The sequence below is a fragment of the Thalassophryne amazonica genome, chromosome 10, assembly GCF_902500255.1.
Source record: "Thalassophryne amazonica chromosome 10, fThaAma1.1, whole genome shotgun sequence".
NCBI classification, from domain to species: Eukaryota; Metazoa; Chordata; class Actinopteri; order Batrachoidiformes; family Batrachoididae; genus Thalassophryne; species Thalassophryne amazonica.
In genome coordinates this window covers 97,369,277-97,390,841 of record NC_047112.1, presented here as the reverse complement: position 1 = coordinate 97,390,841, position 21,565 = coordinate 97,369,277, and the positions used below count along the sequence as shown (strand labels likewise).

Here is a 21,565-nt window from a genome sequence, read left to right as displayed (position 1 = left end):
GCCTAAAACTCTAGTGAATATATTCTCTGGGTTTATTGATGTTGTTATTGTGTTTGTTTGCCAGAAGCTCAGGTTGTGTGAGCTGCGATCACTTCCTGTTCATGTCATTCTGGGGAAAAGTGAAGTTTGCTCTTTAACGTCCTGCTTATTGTCCTTTACAACACTGTTTGTCCTCTTTGTTCCAGAGTAATATAAGATGTCTGAAATTTGGTTTGCATTTATTAAATTCCATGCAGATTAAACGTAGCAGACATGGATTATTTGGAATATTTGTTTTAGCAAGTTTTCAGGGTCTCTACTGCCGCCAGTAGATGGCAGTGTTCATGGCAGTATTCACCCTGTTGAGATATCCTATAATCCTTTGCACAAGAGAGTTGCTGCAGCCTCTTATTAACGTGATGGAGAGCACAAAAATGTACATTTTGGTTGTATAATGTTCATTTACACTTGTTTTCATGTGGATTCTCTGTGCTGTAGACTGCAACAACTCTGGTGCGCAAAGGATTATGGGATATCTTATTAGGGCGAATACTGCCATAAACACTATCATCTACTGGCTAGTAGATGGCGTAAAACAAACACAATAACATCTGTAAATCCAGAGAATATATTCACAAGCATTTTAGGCACAGTATACAAGGAGTTTAATGCTGTTGTCCATGTGCAGATGTTGAAGTGCAGCCTGATCAGAGCGCATCAATGCATTTCTCATGACGTGAAACTTTACCCATAATGCACTGCAGCATGTGTGTCCAAACACTAAAACTTTCAAAATTAGTGCATTACTTTAAAACTAAAACATATAGCTGATACTTTCACTTTATAAAATGCCAGACGTGACATTAATTTAAGTAACTTGTCTGGAACTGGTTTGGTTAAAATTTTAAGTGATGCAAAGAAGACACACACATCCATGACACATAAAGGGGGTGCTGGATCAAGAAGAATTCTACTGTACCAAAAACAAAGATCTGCATCAGCGCTCCCATGCAAAAATCTTTATTAATGAAAATGTGATGTTTCGGGCGAACAGCCCTTTCTCAGAAATTGTCTTTATTCTTCCTCCTCCTTTGTCACTAGGTCTCGTTCGCTGAAAAAAAAACCTAATCTGACACAGAAGAGCTGGCTCGTTGTTGTCAGTTGCTGCTAATGTACTGAAATCAATACTGAAAGTTATCGCTTTAGGTTTTAACGGTTTAGCTTTAAAAAAAAGATTACTTTTCAGTTAGGTGATTAACTGTTATCAAAGCTAACTTTTTGGTTAGCTGTGCCCACCACTGCCCTTACCATAGCATGCAGGAGCGATCCGGACCACTCAATTGGAAATGGGGCTGTCAGCATACACTGGCTAAATCGTCAAGGTGTGACAGCGGCATACGAGGTCTGTTAGAAAAGTATCAGACCTTTTTATTTTTTTCAAAAACCTGATGGATTTGAATCACGTGTGCTTGCATGAGCAAACCTTGAACCTTCGTGCACATGCGTGAACTTTTTCACGCCTGTCGATTGCATCATTTTCTGGTAAGCAGCCTTTGTGTGAGGTGTGTGTCGTGCGCTTGGCAGATTTTCATTCCAAGGAAAAAGTTGGAATGACTGGAGCAGCGCTGCATCAAATTTTGCCAGAAACTGGGCGACAGCCAGGTGGAAACCATTCGGATGATTCAGACGGCTTTCGGTGACTTTTCAGTCGTGTGACTGTCCGAGAAATTGTGGAAGAGGTGGGCATGTCACAGCATTTCCTGTGAGACAACACGAAGGTGCTTTTGCTCCGCCGTTTGCAGCAGCATGAATTTCGCTGCAATGGAATTTGCTGAAAAAGTGCTGATGTCCACCTCTTCCGCAATTTCTCGGACAGTCACATGACGGTCCCGCATCACCACAGCATTCACTTTGGAAATGATCTGTTAATTTCAGCATGTCGATGGCCGACCGGAGCGTTGCTCGCTCTCCACCGTTGTGCGGACGTCTTTAAACCAGTTGTACCGCTCCTTAGTCTGTGTGATGCTCATAGGATCGTCACCGAAAGCCGTCTGAATCATCCGAATGGTTTCCACCTGGTTGTCGCCCAGTTTCTGGCAAAATTTGATGCGGCGCTGCTCCAGTCGTTCCGTCTTTTTCCTTGGAATGAAAATCCGCCGAGCGCACGACACACACCTCACACATTGGCTGCTTACCAGGAAATGATGCAATCGACAGGCGTGAAAAAGTTCACGCATGCACACAAAGGTTCAAGGTTTGCTCATGCAAGCACACGTGATTCAAATCCATCAGGTCTTTGAAAAAAATAAAAAGGTCCGATACTTTTCTGACAGACCTCGTAACTTGTATTCGGCATATTTTTCATATCAAGACATGGATGACCTCTAATTTCCTGCTTTTAAACTCAGATAAAACTGAAGTTATTGTACTTGGCCCCACAAATCTTAGAAGCATGGTGTCTAACCAGATCTTTACTCTGGATGGCATTTCCCTGACCTCTAGTAATACTGTGAGAAATCTTGGAGTCATTTTTGATCAGGATATGTCATTCAAAGCGCATATTAAACAAATATGTAGGACTGCCTTTTTGCATTTACGCAATATCTCTAAAATCAGAAAGGTCTTGTCTCAGAGTGATGCTGAAAAACTAATTCATGCATTTATTTCCTCTAGGCTGGACTATTGTAATTCTTTATTATCAGGTTGTCCTAAAAGTTCCCTAAAAAGCCTTCAGTTAATTCAAAATGCTGCAGCTAGAGTACTGACGGGGACTAGCAGGAGAGAGCATATCTCACCCGTGTTGGCCTCTCTTCATTGGCTTCCTGTTAATTCTAGAATAGAATTTAAAATTCTTCTTCTTACTTATAAGGTTTTGAATAATCAGGTCCCATCTTATCTTAGGGACCTCGTAGTACCATATCACCCTAATAGAGCGCTTCGCTCTCAGACTGCAGGCTTACTTGTAGTTCCTAGGGTTTGTAAGAGTAGAATGGGAGGCAGAGCCTTCAGCTTTCAGGCTCCTCTCCTGTGGAACCAGCTCCCAATTCAGATCAGGGAGACAGATACCCTCTCTACTTTTAAGATTAGGCTTAAAACTTTCCTTTTCGCTAAGGCTTATAGTTAGGGCTGGATCGGGTGACCCTGGACTATCCCTTGGTTATGCTGCTTTAGACATAGACTGTGTGGGGGTTCCCATGATGCACTGTTTCTTTCTCTTTTTGCTCTGTATGCATCACTCCGCATTTAATCATTAGTGATCGATCTCTGCCCCCCTCCACAGCATGTCTTTTTCCTGGTTCTTTCCCTCAGCCCCAACCAGTCTCAGCAGAAGACTGCCCCTCCCTGAGCCTGGTTCTGCTGGAGGTTTCTTCCTGTTAAGAGGGAGTTTTTCCTTCCCACTGTTGCCAAGTGCTTGCTCACAGGGGGTCGTTTTGACCGTTGGGGTTTTTCATAATTATTGTATGGCCTTGCCTTACAATATAAAGCGCCTTGGGGCAACTGTTTGTTGTGATTTGGCGCTATATAAAAAAAAAGTTGATTGATTGAGTTGATTGATGTCCGCATACTCCGGCTAAATCATCAAAGTGTGACAGGGCCCTTACATATGATCGTTTATTCAGTGGCTTAAAGAAGCAGTTTACTCACCTTTTGCATTTGTTACAGCATTAATTAGCTCGTAGCTGCGTCTTGTTTCGGCTGCTCCTGTTTGGGGTCACCACAGCATATCAGTCATTTCCATCTCATCCTGTCCTTTGTATCTCCTCTGTCACATCAACCACCTGCATGTCCTGCCTCAGCACATCTATAAACCTCCTCTTTGGCCTCCCTCTTCTCCTTCTGCCTGGTGGCTCTGTCGTCAGCATATTTCTCCCGATGTTCACTGAGTCCCTCCTCTGCACATGTGCAAACCGTCTCAACCTTGTCTCTTTGACTTTGTCTCCAAATTGTCCTACCTGTGCTGTCCCTCTGATATGTTCATTCCTAATTCTGCCCAAAGAGAACCACAACATCTTCAGCTCTGCCACCTCCAGCTTTGCCTCCTATCTTTATGTTAGTGCCACCGTCTCTAAGCTGTATAACATAGCTGGTCTCACTACTGTCTTGTAAACTTTCCCCTTCATGCTTGCAGATATTCTTCGGTCACAAATCACTCTTGCCACCCTGCCTGTATTGTTTTCTTCATCTCTCTACCACAGTCTCCATTACATTGGATAGTTGACCTTAAATATTTAAACTCCTCTTCCTTAACCACCTCTACTCATTGTAACTGCACTGTTCCACTGGGCTCTCTTTCATTCACACACATGCACTCAGTCTTGTGCCTACTAACTTTCATTTCCCTATCTTCACCTCTCTAGGCTCATCTCAGTATGATCTCTCTCTCTCGCTACAGTTCACATTGTCATCTGCAAACATAGTCCATGGAGACTCCTGTTTGATTGTGTCCATTAACATGTCCATCACCATTGCAAATATGAAAGGCCTCAGAGGTGATCCTTGATGTAGTCCAACCTTCACCTTGAATGGATCCGTCATTCCTGCCATGCATCTCGCTGCTGTTGCACTATCATTGTACATATTCTGCACCACCCTCACATACTTCTCTACCACTGCAGACATCCTCATACAATACAATTCTTATCTTAGCACCCTGTCATAAGTTTTTTCTAAATCCACAAAAACACAGTGCAGCTCTTTCTGACCTCCTCTATATTTCTCCATCAGCACTGTCAGAGCAAACATTGCATCTGTTGTGCTTTTTCTCAGCATGAAGCCAAATTGTCTGCTTACAGATCTTCACCTGTTTTGTAAGCCTGGCTTCTACTCCTCTTTCCATAACATCATGTTGTGGCTGATCAACTTTATGACTCTGCAGTTACTGCAGCTCTGCACATCACCCTTGTTCTTAAGAATAGGAACTGCCGCACTTCATCTCCACTCCTCAGGCATCCTGTCATTTTCCAAGGTTTTATTAAACAATCTACAACCCCTGGGAATAATTATGGAATCACCGGCCTTGGAGGATGTTCATTCAGTTGTTTAATTTTGTAGAAAAAAAGCAGATCACAGACATGACACAAAACTAAAGTCATTTCAAATGGCAACTTTCTGGCTTTAAGAAACACTATAAGAAATCAGGGAAAAAAAATTGTAGCAGTCAGTAACGGTTACTTTTTTAGACCAAGCAGAGGGAAAAAGATATGGACTCACTCAATTCTGAGGAAAAAATTATGGAATCACCCTGTAAATTTTCATCCCCAAAACTAACACCTGCATCTGCACCTGCATCATATCAGATCTGCTCGTTAGTCTGCATCTAAAAAGGAGTGATCACACCTTGGAGAGCTGTTGCACCAAGTGGACTGACATGAATCATGGCTCCAACACGAGAGATGTCAATTGAAACAAAGGAGAGGATTATCAAACTCTTAAAAGAGGGTAAATCATCACGCAATTTTGCAAAAGATGTTGGTTGTTCACAGTCAGCTGTGTCTAAACTCTGGACCAAATACAAACAACATGGGAAGGTTGTTAAAGGCAAACATACTGGTAGACCAAGGAATACAAAGCATCAAGACAGAAACTTTAAAGCAGTATGTCTCAAAAATCGAAAATGCACAACAAAACAAATGAGGAACGAATGGAAGGAAACTGGAGTCAATGTCTGTGACCGAACTGTAAGAAACCACCTAAAGGAAATGGAATTTACATACAGAAAAGCTAAACGAAAGCCATCAACAGAAAAAAAAACAAGGTTACAATGGGCTAAGGAAAAGCAATCGTGGACTGTGGATGACTGGATGAAAGTCATATTCAGTGATGAATCTCAAATCTGCATTGGGCAAGGTGATGATGCTGGAAGTTTTGTTTGGTGCCGTTCCAATGAGATTTATAAAGATGACTGCCTGCAGAGAACATGTAAATTTCCACAGTCATTAATGATATGGGGCTGCATGTCAGGTAAAGGCACTGGGGAGATAGAGTACTGACCGACCTTATGTCAAAAAGTGATTAATGACCCTGTCAGCCAATCAGAATTGACTACGTCACTAAGCCCCGCCCCCTTATGACATCACAGCCAATCAGAATCGATAACATCACTATGTCCCGCCCCTAACCCCTCCCCTAACCCCGCCCCTTATGACATCACAGCCAATCAGAATCGATGATGTCACTATGTCCCGCCCCTAAGCCCCGCCTCCAAGCCCCCGCCCCTTATGACGTCACCTCCAATCAGAGTCGATGACATCAGTATGTCCCGCCCCTAAGCCCCGCCCCCGGCTCCTCCCCTAGTTCTGCCCCTGGCTCCTCCCCTAGCCCCACCCCCAAGCTCCTCCCCTACCCCCCACCCCAAGCCCCTCCCCTAACCCCGCCCAAGCACCGCCTCCAAGCCACACCTCCCCTCCCACCCAGGGTCTAATATTTTAATGTCATTTTATTTCATGAATTAAAGAATGATTAAAAATACCTAGATCTTTTTAATGTATTAATGAATTAACTAATTCTGAAATAATTAAACATAAATCAGTGTCTATTATTTAATGCCCCTTTAATATTTTTAATTCTTAAATTAAAGCGCCTCCTTTTATGGTTTTTAATGCCTCAATTAAAGAATGAATAAAAAATACCGTATCTTATGCATAATTATGGGAGGTTTTCTTCAATTTAGTGATTAAACACGAATATTTTAATACGCCTTTAATATTTCTTAATTCTTAAATTATCGCGTTTCCTTTTCTGTTTTTTTTAATTCGTAAATTAAAGAAGGGAAACAAATAGCCGTCTCTCTCGGGTGTAAGTCTTTGCAGCAAGACGGTCAAATACCCACACATAGAGCTGCTCGCGGAAACATGACCCCACGGCTGTAATACCTGTTGCAGACGCTAGCTGTGTCTGTGTGTGCGTGCATGCGTGCGTGTGTGTGTGTGCGTGTGTGCTTGTGTGTGTGTGTGTGACCTGCGGAGCGGGGCTGTCACGCCGGATGGTCTTTTATAACATAGTAGAGAAGCTTGAATCTTCGGTTGAAGCTTGAATGTTTAATTACCTCCAATTTCCTGATGACGGGGTCGTTCGTCACGCTTGTTTGAAGGCTGAAAAAACAAAGCTCCTTCTCACTCACGCCAGATGCAGTTTCTTTTAAGATATTAGCCAATCGATCACGGGCTGCTGGACACCCGCTGATCGGAGATGCTGCCCCGAGGTGATGAACCCGAAAAATCAACAAACTTTGGTCTCAGTCACTCCCGGCAGGGTGGCTGGGTGTCAGGCCAGATGGTATTTTTAGAGCAAAAGGTGCCAGTAAGTGTTTTTCACAAAAAACCTAGTTTGAAAAACAATTTACCCTTTTCAACAATATTATATGAAAGAACACAGGCTGTATAAGGTTTAGAATATGTGCTTTATTACATTCATTAAAGTCACACACAGAGAAAAAAGCAATTGTTCATGTTTATTAAACACAGCATACGTGAAGGAAAACATTAAGAAAAAAGTACTTGTTCCAGTTACCTGAAGAAAAAAGCATATGTTCATGGTTATTAAACACAAATTTGGTCCACTTACATGAAGAAAAAAGCATACGTCCATGTTTATTAAAGGGTAACCATCAGGCTGTCGCCGTAAATTAGCTGATAGATGATTATTATGTCTCCAGCTGCGTATAATAAACTCAAGTCTGCTCAGTGCCACTTTTCTAAGGCAACAAGTTTGCATATTTTTTTTGTAAAGTCAACTTATTATATTTTACACATTTTGGGATTCAAACATCAAATCCTTATCTCAACACTTCACGGTAACGTTCACATGCCAGCAGCTTGGATGTTAAGTGCGTGTGGAGCGCCTTGGGGCAACTGTTTGTTGTGATTTGGCGCTATATAAGAAAAAAGTTGATTGATTGATTGAGTTGATTAAGTCCTAAATCTAAACATTTTCTTTGCTCACTTGTATCGCTGCAAGTTCCTGCTTTACCACCTCATTCTGACCAAGAAACATCTGAAGTGGGTCAAAAAATAACAAACTGTTCTTGAAAGCAGCTTTCTCCTGGTTAGTTTTTAATACACCCTGAAGACATCAAGATTCTCTGATCAGATTTCTTGGGAGACATCTATTGTTTTAATATGAAAATCAGCCGTCAGCATTTTATGTCAAGTGTTCCCTGAAAATCACAGATAACTGAATGACGGAGAACTGAAGCAACAACTTTGAAGTTTCAAATAAAACAGGGTTCATCAGCATTTTCTGGTTTATCAGAATCTGAATCAGAACAGCTTTTAATGGCCAAGTATCCACAGAATACATGGAATTTGACTTTGGTTTGAGCCGCACTCTCTCTGTACACTGTAAATGCATGCTAACATACAAACGAATTAAGTTAACCAGACTCAGTTTTCAAGCTGTAGCTTCAAGAAAATTAAGTTGACCTGAATATAATGAATGAACAAAACTATTTTGAGAATTAAGCCGTCACTTGCTGGATGCTCACAGTAAATACATTACTGTAATTTAATTTTTTCAGTACAGCAAAATAAACAAGTTTCTGTAATCTAGATTTAATTTTTTCAGTACAGCAAAATAAACAAGTTACTGTAATCTAGATTTTAAGTGTATTTGAGTACTGCACACTCGCAATAATTAAGGTAATCAAATCTGCTTCAAGACGACATAAATTACTTTGTAAGGGAGCAAGTTTGCATTTTTTGATTATTTTCATTTTTAGTAAAGTCAACTTATTATATTTTACAGTGTAAGGCATATAGAAATACCCTAAACAGCGAATAATCCGCAGTAAAAATTGTACAACGTGTTTTTAAAAACCACTTGTAATTATGAAGAAACTAGTTTAGCTAACAACTGCTACAGAAAGGTGAACATTTATTAAAATGAATCTGAAATACACAAGTTGACCAACATCAGGAGGGTAAGAGTTCTAATGTTAAAACTCACTGTTGTTACTCCGCTGTTTTATGATTTGTAAAAAGCTGCACCAGGCACTTGAAAATTGCACATTTCCGACCAATTCTGTCAAAAACATTAACAGCCTGTGAGCCGACACACTGCTGTCAGTGTGACAAGAGGAAAGTGTGTCATGTAGAATCTGTACATTTGTTCAGAGCGTATAATTATAAATCTCAAGTCGTTTTAACGTGGATAAAGATTTAAATGCGGTTGTTTTGCAGAAGTTCCACTGAAAACACACAGAAGCTGTAATTTTTACAATTCACACGCCGTATCTTTGATAGAAACAGTCGGTGGTCATTTATTGAGAAATCTAACTGGCGGAGGGTTTTACGCTTTAAAACGCTTATTTGGTTGTGAAAAGCTCCACAAAAACTTATACTTTTCGAGCTGATGCTGACTGTTTGCATAAATTTTTGGCTGAGTGGGGAAACGTCTGACATTCTATAGCCAATATGTTTTTTTTTCTTACTTTACGGACCTTTAAAAACTTTAGTCATATTACTAAATCATTGTTTTTCTTTTTTTCTTACCTCATGAAGGTGACTCTCTCTCCGGCTCCCCGTGTCGTCTAATAACCCTCTGGGCTTAATTTGTCTTCTTCTTCTCGTTAAACCAGAATAAAGTTTTTATGCATCGCAATTATTCTCTCTCAAAAACATTCATTAATACCAGTCCAAAATATCCTCGAACCTCCGGGCATCTTGCAGGAGCGACGGTCACGTCTCGCCACAAACTGAAAGAAAAGATGCGACTTATTAAATATTTAGCCTACACTTTAAAAAAACGTCATGATGTGATTTTTTTCTTCTTACCGTGTAACACGAGTCCGTCCCCGCGGCGCCCTGTTGACGGTTCGACAGACCTCCGTCAGTTAGAACACACCAGCTCCGCGTTATTAACCTGTATTTTTTAATATAAATGAGATTTCAGAGGGTTTACTACATCTCTGTTGCTGTGTCTGGGGGAAAAAACTTGATTAAACAGCGTTAAATAAACTCCTAACAGAATATCCACAAACTGTAACACAGACCATACTTATTAATGAAATATTTACACTTTAAAAAGTTATGAGCTGATTTTCTTACGTCATAAAGGAGAGTCTGTCCCTGGCGCGTGTCGTCTAAATGATCCTCTGGGGTTAATTTGTCAGGCCGAATTCTTCTGCTCCATCAGAATAAACTTTTTCTCACCGTGGGGCTCTATATCTAACAAAAAACATCATTTAAAAAATGTTTTTACCGCCGAGGATCTTTTTTTTTTTTTTTAAAAAAAAAAAACAGAAGCATTTCTATCAAAAGATTACTTAAATCACTTGCCGTGAAAGACTTTCGCACTCTGAAGAAAAAGAAAACTTCATTCCGAGAGAATGAACGTCTGCTCCGGTCAGCGGCTGGAATGAAGGAAAAACACTGCAGCAGGAGGCGGGACAGGAAAACTGGACCAGCCTCCGGATTTAGCCTGACACCTCGGACCGAGGGACACAGCAGGACCTCATAAAAATATTGCTTCAAACGGGATCTGTGACGCTGTCCCGGTTTGTCAAAAGAGGTGTGACCTTTTGCGCTAAACACCCCAAATACACACACACAGGCACACACTTTTAAGACGCAAATATCCCCAGCCCCGCGCGTGTAGTGGTCCCATACTATGAACAAACGTGGATGGATAGCAAAGTCATGACGGATAATACAGAAATAGTGGACCTTTTAATAGTTGCACTAAAAGAATAAAACGCTACTCACAGGAGAATTAGTTTTCCCAGCTTCAGCCTGTCTTATTCCAGACATGTCAGAAACCACATGAACAAAACATCTACATATCTTTAACACCAAGAGATTTAAATATATCCGTACATACATATGTACATACTCATATTTTTTCCCATTTCTATTTCCATGTTTCCTTTTTGTGAATATTTACAAATAAAATAAAGGTCACTGCGTGTATTAAATATATATCAGCACCACCGGGGCGTCGTACCAAGATGTGCTGTCTTTATACACCGAAAATGCTATCGCAAACCATGATCTGGTTTCTGATTTTGTGAAAAGATATCGTAATTGCCTTAAGAAAAGGGGCAATACCTCCTGTATCCAGCTACAAGGACCTTCGCACACTTTTAAATGCTGTGACAGCTTGTGTTAACCTTTGATCCTAATTTTTTTTTTTTGTATGTTTTTTCACGTGAAAATGTAACCCCTGTCTTAGGACAACCTCCCGATCATACCTTTTAAAGTTTTATCGCGTTTGCACGCTTTAAAACATTGTTATTAAGTACAGAAATTAGTGTTAATCTTTGATCCTAAAAATTTTTTATGTTTTTTTTTTTTGCCTGAAAACGGACCGGATGTGTTGAGAGCGGCCTCCCGATCATACCTTTAAAGTTTTATTGCGTATGCACGCGTTTAAATATTGTCCCTCACATAAAAAACATGTTCAAGCTAAAATATCTAAAAATATTTCTAGTACCCTCAACAAAGCAAAAATATTTATTGAATTACAAAGCTCTACATATTTTATATCATTCACTTGTTTCGCCATATCTGAATTACTGCGTGGACGTTTGAGGCAACATTTACAAATCCTAACTTCGACCATTACCTTTATGATACCTTGTCAGTATTCATGACAGCCAATTAAGCAGTGTCTTTACTATAACCTTGATTAGCAATTTTAATGCGTATTCTTTATTCTATACAACGTATAGCCTATTGAAATGATGTAGTTAACTAAGGTGCAGCAATACAAATTCTATGGAAAAGAAGAGACTTACATGATTAATTATAACATTTATTAAAATAAGGGATTACTTTCATCAATCAGCAACTCCGTCAAGTCGACCGACGCCCCGGTGGCGCTGATATATATTTAATACACGCAGTGACCTTTATTTTATTTGTAAATATTCACAAAAAGGAAACATGGAAATAGAAATGGGAAAAAATATGAGTATGTACATATGTATGTACGGATATATTTAAATCTCTTTGGTGTTAAAGATATGTAGATGTTTTGTTCATGTGGTTTCTGACATGTCTGGAATAAGACAGGCTGAAGCTGGGAAAACTAATTCTCCTGTGAGTAGCGTTTTATTCTTTTAGTGCAACTATTAAAAGGTCCACTATTTCTGTATTATCCGTCATGACTTTGCTATCCATCCACTTTTGTTCATAGTATGGGACCACTACACGCGCGGGGCTGGGGATATTTGCGTCTTAAAAGTGTGTGCCTGTGTGTGTGTATTTGGGGTGTTTAGCGCAAAAGGTCACACCTCTTTTGACAAACCGGGCCAGCGTCACAGATCCCGTTTGAAGCAATATTTTTATGAGGTCCTGCTGTGTCCCTCGGTCCGAGGTGTCAGGCTAAATCCGGAGGCTGGTCCAGTTTTCCTGTCCCGCCTCCTGCTGCAGTGTTTTTCCTTCATTCCAGCCGCTGACAGGAGCAGACGTTCATTCTCTCGGAATGAAGTTTTCTTTTTCTTCAGAGTGCGAAAGTCTTTCACGGCAAGTGATTTAAGTAATCTTTTGATAGAAATGCTTCTATTTTTTTTTTTTTTTTTAAAAAAGATCCTCGGCGGTAAAAACATTTTTTAAATGATGTTTTTTGTTAGATATAGAGCCCCACGGTGAGAAAAGTTTATTCTGATGGAGCAGAAGAATTCGGCCTGACAAATTAACCCCAGAGGATCATTTAGACGACACGCACCAGGGACAGACTCTCCTTTATGACGTAAGAAAATCAGCTCATAACTTTTTAAAGTGTAAATATTTCATTAATAAGTATGGTCTGTGTTACAGTTTGTGGATATTCTGTTAGGAGTTTATTTAACGCTGTTTAATCAAGTTTTTTTTCCCCAGACACAGCAACAGAGATGTAGTAAACCCTCTGAAATCTCATTTATATTAAAAAAATACAGGTTAATAACGCGGAGCTGGTGTGTTCTAACCGACGGAGGTCTGTCGAACCGTCAACAGGGCGCCGCGGGGACGGACTCGTGTTACACGGTAAGAAGAAAAAATCACATCATGACGTTTTTTTAAAGTGTAGGCTAAATATTTAATAAGTCGCATCTTTTCTTTCAGTTTGTGGCGAGACGTGACCGTCGCTCCTGCAAGATGCCCGGAGGTTCGAGGATATTTTGGACTGGTATTAATGAATGTTTTGAGAGAGAATAATTGCGATGCATAAAAACTTTATTCTGGTTTAACGAGAAGAAGAAGACAAATTAAGCCCAGAGGGTTATTAGACGACACGGGGAGCCGGAGAGAGAGTCACCTTCATGAGGTAAGAAAAAAAGAAAAACAATGATTTAGTAATATGACTAAAGTTTTTAAAGGTCCGTAAAGTAAGAAAAAAAAAAACATATTGGCTATAGAATGTCAGACGTTTCCCCACTCAGCCAAAAATTTATGCAAACAGTCAGCATCAGCTCGAAAAGTATAAGTTTTTGTGGAGCTTTTCACAACCAAATAAGCGTTTAAAGCGTAAAACCCTCCGCCAGTTAGATTTCTCAATAAATGACCACCGACTGTTTCTATCAAAGATACGGCGTGTGAATTGTAAAAATTACAGCTTCTGTGTGTTTTCAGTGGAACTTCTGCAAAACAACCGCATTTAAATCTTTATCCACGTTAAAACGACTTGAGATTTATAATTATACGCTCTGAACAAATGCACAGATTCTACATGACACACTTTCCTCTTGTCACACTGACAGCAGTGTGTCGGCTCACAGGCTGTTAATGTTTTTGACAGAATTGGTCGGAAATGTGCAATTTTCAAGTGCCTGGTGCAGCTTTTTACAAATCATAAAACAGCGGAGTAACAACAGTGAGTTTTAACATTAGAACTCTTACCCTCCTGATGTTGGTCAACTCGTGTATTTCAGATTCATTTTAATAAATGTTCACCTTTCTGTAGCAGTTGTTAGCTAAACTAGTTTCTTCATAATTACAAGTGGTTTTTAAAAACACGTACAATTTTTACTGCGGATTATTCGCTGTTTAGGGTATTTCTATATGCCTTACACTGTAAAAAATAATAAGTTGACTTTACTAAAAATGAAAATAATCAAAAAATGCAAACTTGCTGCCTTACAAAGTAATTTATGCTGTCTTGAAGCAGATTTGATTACCTTAATTATTGCGAGTGTGCAGTACTCAAATACACTTAAAATCTAGATTACAGTAACTTGTTTATTTTGCTGTACTGAAAAAATTAAATCTAGATTACAGAAACTTGTTTATTTTGCTGTACTGAAAAAATTAAATTACAGTAATGTATTTACTGTGAGCATCCAGCAAGTGACGGCTTAATTCTCAAAATAGTTTTGTTCATTCATTATATTCAGGTCAACTTAATTTTCTTGAAGCTACAGCTTGAAAACTGAGTCTGGTTAACTTAATTCGTTTGTATGTTAGCATGCATTTACAGTGTACAGAGAGAGTGCGGCTCAAACCAAAGTCAAATTCCATGTATTCTGTGGATACTTGGCCATTAAAAGCTGTTCTGATTCAGATTCTGATAAACCAGAAAATGCTGATGAACCCTGTTTTATTTGAAACTTCAAAGTTGTTGCTTCAGTTCTCCGTCATTCAGTTATCTGTGATTTTCAGGGAACACTTGACATAAAATGCTGACGGCTGATTTTCATATTAAAAGAATAGATGTCTCCCTTTGGAAAGTCTCCCAAGAAATCTGATCAGAGAATCTTGATGTCTTCAGGGTGTATTAAAAACTAACCAGGAGAAAGCTGCTTTCAAGAACAGTTTCAGTTATTTTTTGACCCACTTCAGATGTTTCTTGGTCAGAATGAGGTGGTAAAGCAGGAACTTGCAGCGATACAAGTGAGCAAAGAAAATGTTTAGATTTAGGACTTAACATCCAAGCCGCTGGCATGTGAACGTTACCGTGAAGTGTTGAGATAAGGATTTGATGTTTGAATCCCAAAATGTGTAAAATATAATAAGTTGACTTTACAAAAAAAAATATGCAAACTTGTTGCCTTAGAAAAGTGGCTTTGAGCAGACTTGAGTTTATTATACGCAGCTGGAGACATAATAATCATCTATCAGCTAATTTACGGCGACAGCCTGATGGTTACCCTTTAATAAACATGGACGTATGCTTTTTTCTTCATGTAAGTGGACCAAATTTGTGTTTAATAACCATGAACATATGCTTTTTTCTTCAGGTAACTGGAACAAGTACTTTTTTCTTAATGTTTTCCTTCACGTATGCTGTGTTTAATAAACATGAACAATTGCTTTTTTCTCTGTGTGTGACTTTAATGAATGTAATAAAGCACATATTCTAAACCTTATACAGCCTGTGTTCTTTCCTATAATATTGTTGAAAAGGGTAAATTGTTTTTCAAACTAGGTTTTTTGTGAAAAACACTTACTGGCACCTTTTGCTCTAAAAATACCATCTGGCCTGACACCCAGCCACCCTGCCGGGAGTGACTGAGACCAAAGTTTGTTGATTTTTCGGGTTCATCACCTCGGGGCAGCATCTCCGATCAGCGGGTGTCCAGCAGCCCGTGATCGATCGGCTAATATCTTAAAAGAAACTGCATCTGGCGTGAGTGAGAAGGAGCTTTGTTTTTTCAGCCTTCAAACAAGCGTGACGAACGACCCCGTCATCAGGAAATTGGAGGTAATTAAACATTCAAGCTTCAACCGAAGATTCAAGTTTCTCTACTATGTTATAAAAGACCATCCGGCGTGACAGCCCCGCTCCGCAGGTCACACACACACACACACAAGCACACACGCACACACACACACACGCCTCCGAAACACACACACACACACGCCTCCGAAACACACAGACACACACACACACACGCCTCCGAAACACACAGACACACGCACGCACGCACGCACACACAGACACAGCTAGCGTCTGCAACAGGTATTACAGCCGTGGGGTCATGTTTCCGCGAGCAGCTCTATGTGTGGGTATTTGACCGTCTTGCTGCAAAGACTTACACCCGAGAGAGACGGCTATTTGTTTCCCTTCTTTAATTTACGAATAAAAAAAAAACAGAAAAGGAAACGCGATAATTTAAGAATTAAGAAATATTAAAGGCGTATTAAAATATTCGTGTTTAATCACTAACTTGAAGAAAACCTCCCATAATTATGCATAAGATACGGTATTTTTTATTCCTTCTTTAATTGAGGCATTAAAAACCATAAAAGGAGGCGCTTTAATTTAAGAATTAAAAATATTAAAGGGGCATTAAATAATAGACACTGATTTATGTTTAATTATTTCAGAATTAGTTAATTCTTTAATACATTAAAAAGATCTAGGTATTTTTAATCATTCTTTAATTCATGAAATAAAATGACATTAAAATATTAGACCCTGGGTGGGAGGGGAGGTATGGCTTGGAGGCGGTGCTTGGGCGGGGTTAGGGGAGGAGCTTGGGGGTGGGGGGTAGGGGAGGAGCTTGGGGGTGGGGCTAGGGGAGGAGCCACGGGCAGAACTAGGGGAGGAGCTGGGGGCGGGGCTTAGGGGCGGGACATAGCGACATCATCAATTCTAATTGGCTGTGATGTCATAAGGGGCGGGGCTTATGGGCGGGGCTTATGGGCAGGACATAGTGACATCATCGATTCTGATTGGCTGTGACGTCATAAGGGGTGGGGCTTAGTGACGTAGTCGATTCTGATTGGCTGACAGGGTCATTAATCACTTTTTGACATAAGGTCGGTCAGTACTCTCTCTGGAGATGGCTGTCATTACATCATCAATAAATACACAGGTTTACGTTGATATTTTGGACACTTTTCTTATCCCATCAATTGAAAGGATGTTTGGGGATGATGAAATCATTTCTCAAGATGATAATGCATCTTGCCATAGAGCAAAAACTGTGAAAACATTCCTTGCAAAAAGACACATAGGGTCAATGTCATGGCCTGCAAATAGTCCAGCTCTTAATCCAATTGAAAATCTTTGGTGGAAGTTGAAGAAAATGGTCCATGACAAGGCTCCAACCTGCAAAGCTGATTTGGCAACAGCAATCAGAGAAAGTTGGAGCCAGATTGATGAAGAGTACTGTTTGTCACTCATTAAGTCCACGCCTCAGAGACTGCAAGCTGTTATAAAAGCCAGAGGTGGTACAACAAAATACTAGTGTTGCAGCGTTCTTTTGTTTTTCATGATTCCATAATTTTTTCCTCAGAATTGAGTGATTCCATATTTTTTTTCCCTCTGCTTGGTCTAAAAAGGTAACCGTTACTGACTGCCACAATTTTTTTTCCTGATTTCTTATAGTGTTTCTTAAAGCCAGAAAGTTGCCATTTGAAATGACTTTAGTTTTGTGTCATGTCTGTGATCTGCTTTTTTTCTACAAAATTAAACAACTGAATGAACATCCTCCGAGGCCGGTGATTCCATAATTTTTGCCAGGGGTTGTAGTTAGAAACTCCACTGCCATCTCTCCTAAACATTTCCATGCCTCCACTGGGATGTCATCTGCACCAACTGCCTATCCCCTCTTTATCCTCTTCATAGCTGCCTTCACTTCATCCTTACTAATCCCTTGTACTTCCTGATTTATTCTCTCTACACCATCCAGCCTTCACTCCTTCTCAACTTCTTCATTCTACAGATCCTCAAAGTACACTCTCCACCTTCTCAACACATTGTCCTCACTTGTCGGCACATATTTCCATCAGCATCCTTTGTCACCTTAATCTGATGCACGTCCTTTACAGGTTGGTCCCTTTGTCTTGCCAATCTGAACAAATCTTTTTGCTTCTTCCTTAGTGTTCAGCGTCTTATATATCTTGCTATATGCATTTTCCTTAGCCTTTACCACATGTCCTTTCACCTTACACCACATCTCCTTGTACTCATGCCTACTTTTTTCATCTCACCTACGATCACAATTTCTTTTCATACTTTCTTGTTAGGTATGTCACAAAACTCTTAGTTTGGATAGGATCATCGCTTTTAAGTCACAATTCAGATCATTTTTGGATCAGCGAGTCAGGAAAAAATCTAAATATACTTTATCTTCCATTTTTAAAAAGAATGTAATTAGTAGTGAAAACAAGGTGTCCAATGTTGTACATAATATTTTACAATAAAATAAATTATGTTAAATTACAATGTGGTCAAAATCATGTAAAACTATAAACATAAAAAAATGGAGCAAGGCTAATCTAAGTTTAGAACTTCAAATTCTTTTTTAAAAAGATGAGTGACTACATTTTCTACTGAGAGGGTAACAATAATAAATTTATTTATAGCTCTTTTGGGTTACTTGCTTAAGTCCTTCCTCCTAATCCAAATTCTTTTTTTTTTTTTATATTTATTTCATTCATTTAAAAGAAAAACAGAAAAGCAAAAAACAAAAGCACCACAATACCAGAATGAAAAGGAGCAGAAAGAAGAACAAGTCTTATGATTTCTGCCCCTTTTAACAATACAATCTTTCAATATACAGCATCATAGTCAACATTATTTAACAGATTGCATTTCTTTAACTTGTCACATACCACTGACCCATTTCATAATTATGACCATTAATTAATAGATTACATCACTGACAGGTTACATTTAAACTTAAGACACTCCAAACATTATTAACAGTTTACTTTTTTTTTCTTTTTTTTTACTTTCTTGCAGCCCACTGACTTACTTCATAGTTTCATACTTATTTAATACATCTAATTTAATATGTTTTTTAAATAATTTAAGCAACCTTAATTCTTTAATTTCTTTATTAAGATTGTTCCATAATTTGACACCATTTACTGCAATACTCCTTTCCTTTACTTTGGTTCTAAATCTTGGTTTTTTAAACACTTCTATTCCTTTCAATTTATAACTACTTACTCTTTTTTCAAACATATTTTGAATGTTTGTTGGTAAAGTATTTTTATTAACTTGGTACATTGTTTGTAATATTTTCAAATCGACTAAATCATGAAATTTAAGTACCCTATACTTAATAAACAATGGATTAGATGGATCTCTAAAACCACTGTTACTAATCACTTTTAAAGCTCTTTTCTGCAAAATAAATAAAGGTTGTATATAGGTTGTATATGTTGATCCCCAGATTTCTACACAGTAAGTTAAATATGGGACAATCAATGAATTGTACAGTGTTAATAAACCATAACTATTTAATGAATATTTTACTTTATGCAAAACAGCAATGGCTTTCGCTATTTTTCCTTTTATGTAATTTATGTGTGACTTCCATGTAAGATCTTCATCAATCATGACTCCTAAAAATTTCATTTCTTTTACCCTTTGTATATCCATTCCATCTATTTGTAATGACACATTATTTTTTTTTTTCGCTCTATCATTAAACAGTATGAAATTTGTCTTATTAATATTTAGTGACAATCTGTTTATATCAAACCAATGTTTAACTTTTTCCAACTCTGTATTTATCACTTGTGCTACTTCCTGTATATCTGATCCAGAGTAAAACAGCGTTGTATCATCAGCAAATAAAATGCTGCCAAGCACATTGGATACATTCACAAAATCATTGATATACAAAATAAACAGTTTGGGTCCAAGTACCGATCCTTGTGGTACTCCATAAATAATGTTACACAATTCTGATTTGGTATTATTTATCTGAACAAACTGTTTTCTATTTTCTAAGTAGCTTTTTACCCACTGATATGCAACACCTCTTATTCCATATTGTTGTAACTTGTGGAGCAATCTTGAGTGGTCTATAACATCAAAAGCCTTTTTCAGGTCAATAAAAATGCTTACAAAATAATCCTTATTATCTATTGTTGTTGATATTTTCTCTATTAGTTCCATAATTGCCATAGCTGTCGAATGTTTTGTTCTGAATCCATACTGAGCATTATTTAAAATATGATGTTTCTCAATAAATTTATCCAATCTTGTTACAAAAACTTTTTCCATCATTTTAGAAAACTGTGGAAGCAATGATACTGGCCTGTAATTAGAAAAATTATGTTTGTCTCCATTTTTATATAATGGGACTACCTTAGCAATTTTCATTTCATCTGGAAAAACCCCAGTTGACAGAGACAGATTACAAATATAAGTAAATGGTTCAATAACAATTTCTATTATACTTTTTACAGTCATCATGTCTAAATCTTCATGGTCAGTTGATCTTTTGCTTACACAGTTTTTTTACAATATTTCTTATTTCATCTTTTTCCACATTGTCCAGGAAAATACTATTGACCGTATTTACCAATGTACATAATTTATCTTCTATTATTGGTTTATTTCCCACCAGACTTGACCCTACATTGGAAAAATAATCATTAAACCCATTTGCAACTTCTTTTATATCATATATCTCTTTGTTTTCCTTAACAAAGTAATTTGGAATAGTTTCTTTCGTTCCATCACTATCAATCACACTTTTTATAATTCCCCATGTTACCCTCATATTATCTTTACTCTTATTTAGTTTTTCACTGTAATAATCTTTTTTTTGTTTCCTAATTATTGTTAATAGTTTATTTTTATATTTTTTGTATTTATGTTCTGATTCCTTTGTTTCCAATTTTAAAAAGCACCTGTATAAATAGTTTTTCTTTGCACAAGCATTTTTTATTCCCTTTGTCAGCCATGGTTTATTTACTCTTTTCTTACTAATTTCAATTAATTTACAATTTTTATTGTATGATTTCATCAATATTTTCATAAATGAGTTATATGCTACATTAACATCACTGACATAAACTTCTTCCCAGTTTTGATTTTTAAAGTCATATTTTAATGCCTCTAAGGCTTTTACTGACTTATCTCTTTTAAAGTTTATATCAGTTTTTTTGTTGTACCTATTTTTATATTTAAATATTGAAAAAATTGGTAAATGGTCACTAATATCTGTCATGAAGATCCCATTCTTGATAATTTCATCTGTTCTGTTTGTAAATATATTATCAATTACCGTTGCACTTTGCGATGTAATTCTGGTTGGTTTTGTTATCAAGGGGAATAACCCCAAACTATACATTGAATTCACAAAATCACTTAATCTTTGGCAGCTGGAGCTTTCTATGTTAATATTAAAGTCCCCACACATAAAAAGCGTTTTGTTTTTAATTTGATGGAATAATTCAGTTATTTTATCTGTAAATTTCACAACACAAGAATCTGGTGCTCTGTATACACAACTGATTAAAATATTCTTAGATGTTTCATGTACAAGTTCCACTGTTACAATTTCTATGACATCATTCATAATTGTCATTTCTTCAACAATTGTACACATCAGATCTGTTTTTGTATACAGAGCAATACCACCGCCTTTTTTATATCTTCTGTTTACAAAATACAGCTCATATCCCTCCATTTGAACTTCATCCATGAGATCATCTTTAAGCCAAGATTCAGTGATTGCAACAATACTAAATCTATTTTTAAACTGATTTAAATAATCTTTTATTTGTGACATTTTACAATACAAGCTTCGACTGTTTATATGTATGAGTGACAAGGTATCTTCTGCAATTTTTTCACTATTCAGCTGTTCTACTGTATAATACTCACAACCAATCGTTTTTAAGTCAAATATACTTTCATCAATATTAGTGTCTATGTCATATATTTTATCCTCTGTTTCCATGTTTGATCTGATTTTTTG

At 37.9% G+C, this 21,565-nt stretch overlaps 1 protein-coding gene and 1 long non-coding RNA gene across 2 annotated transcripts in view; both read left to right on the top strand.

Moving 5' to 3' along the window:
* Window positions 1–21,565, top strand: part of LOC117518164 (probable phospholipid-transporting ATPase VA) — a 97,731-nt gene that overhangs the window by 56,381 nt on the left and 19,785 nt on the right. The window lies entirely within an intron of this gene.
* On the top strand, window positions 4,151–20,719 carry LOC117519252. Its single transcript, XR_004563227.1, has 3 exons — window positions 4,151–4,292; window positions 18,688–18,690; window positions 20,706–20,719. It is a non-coding gene; the product is annotated as an uncharacterized LOC117519252 (long non-coding RNA).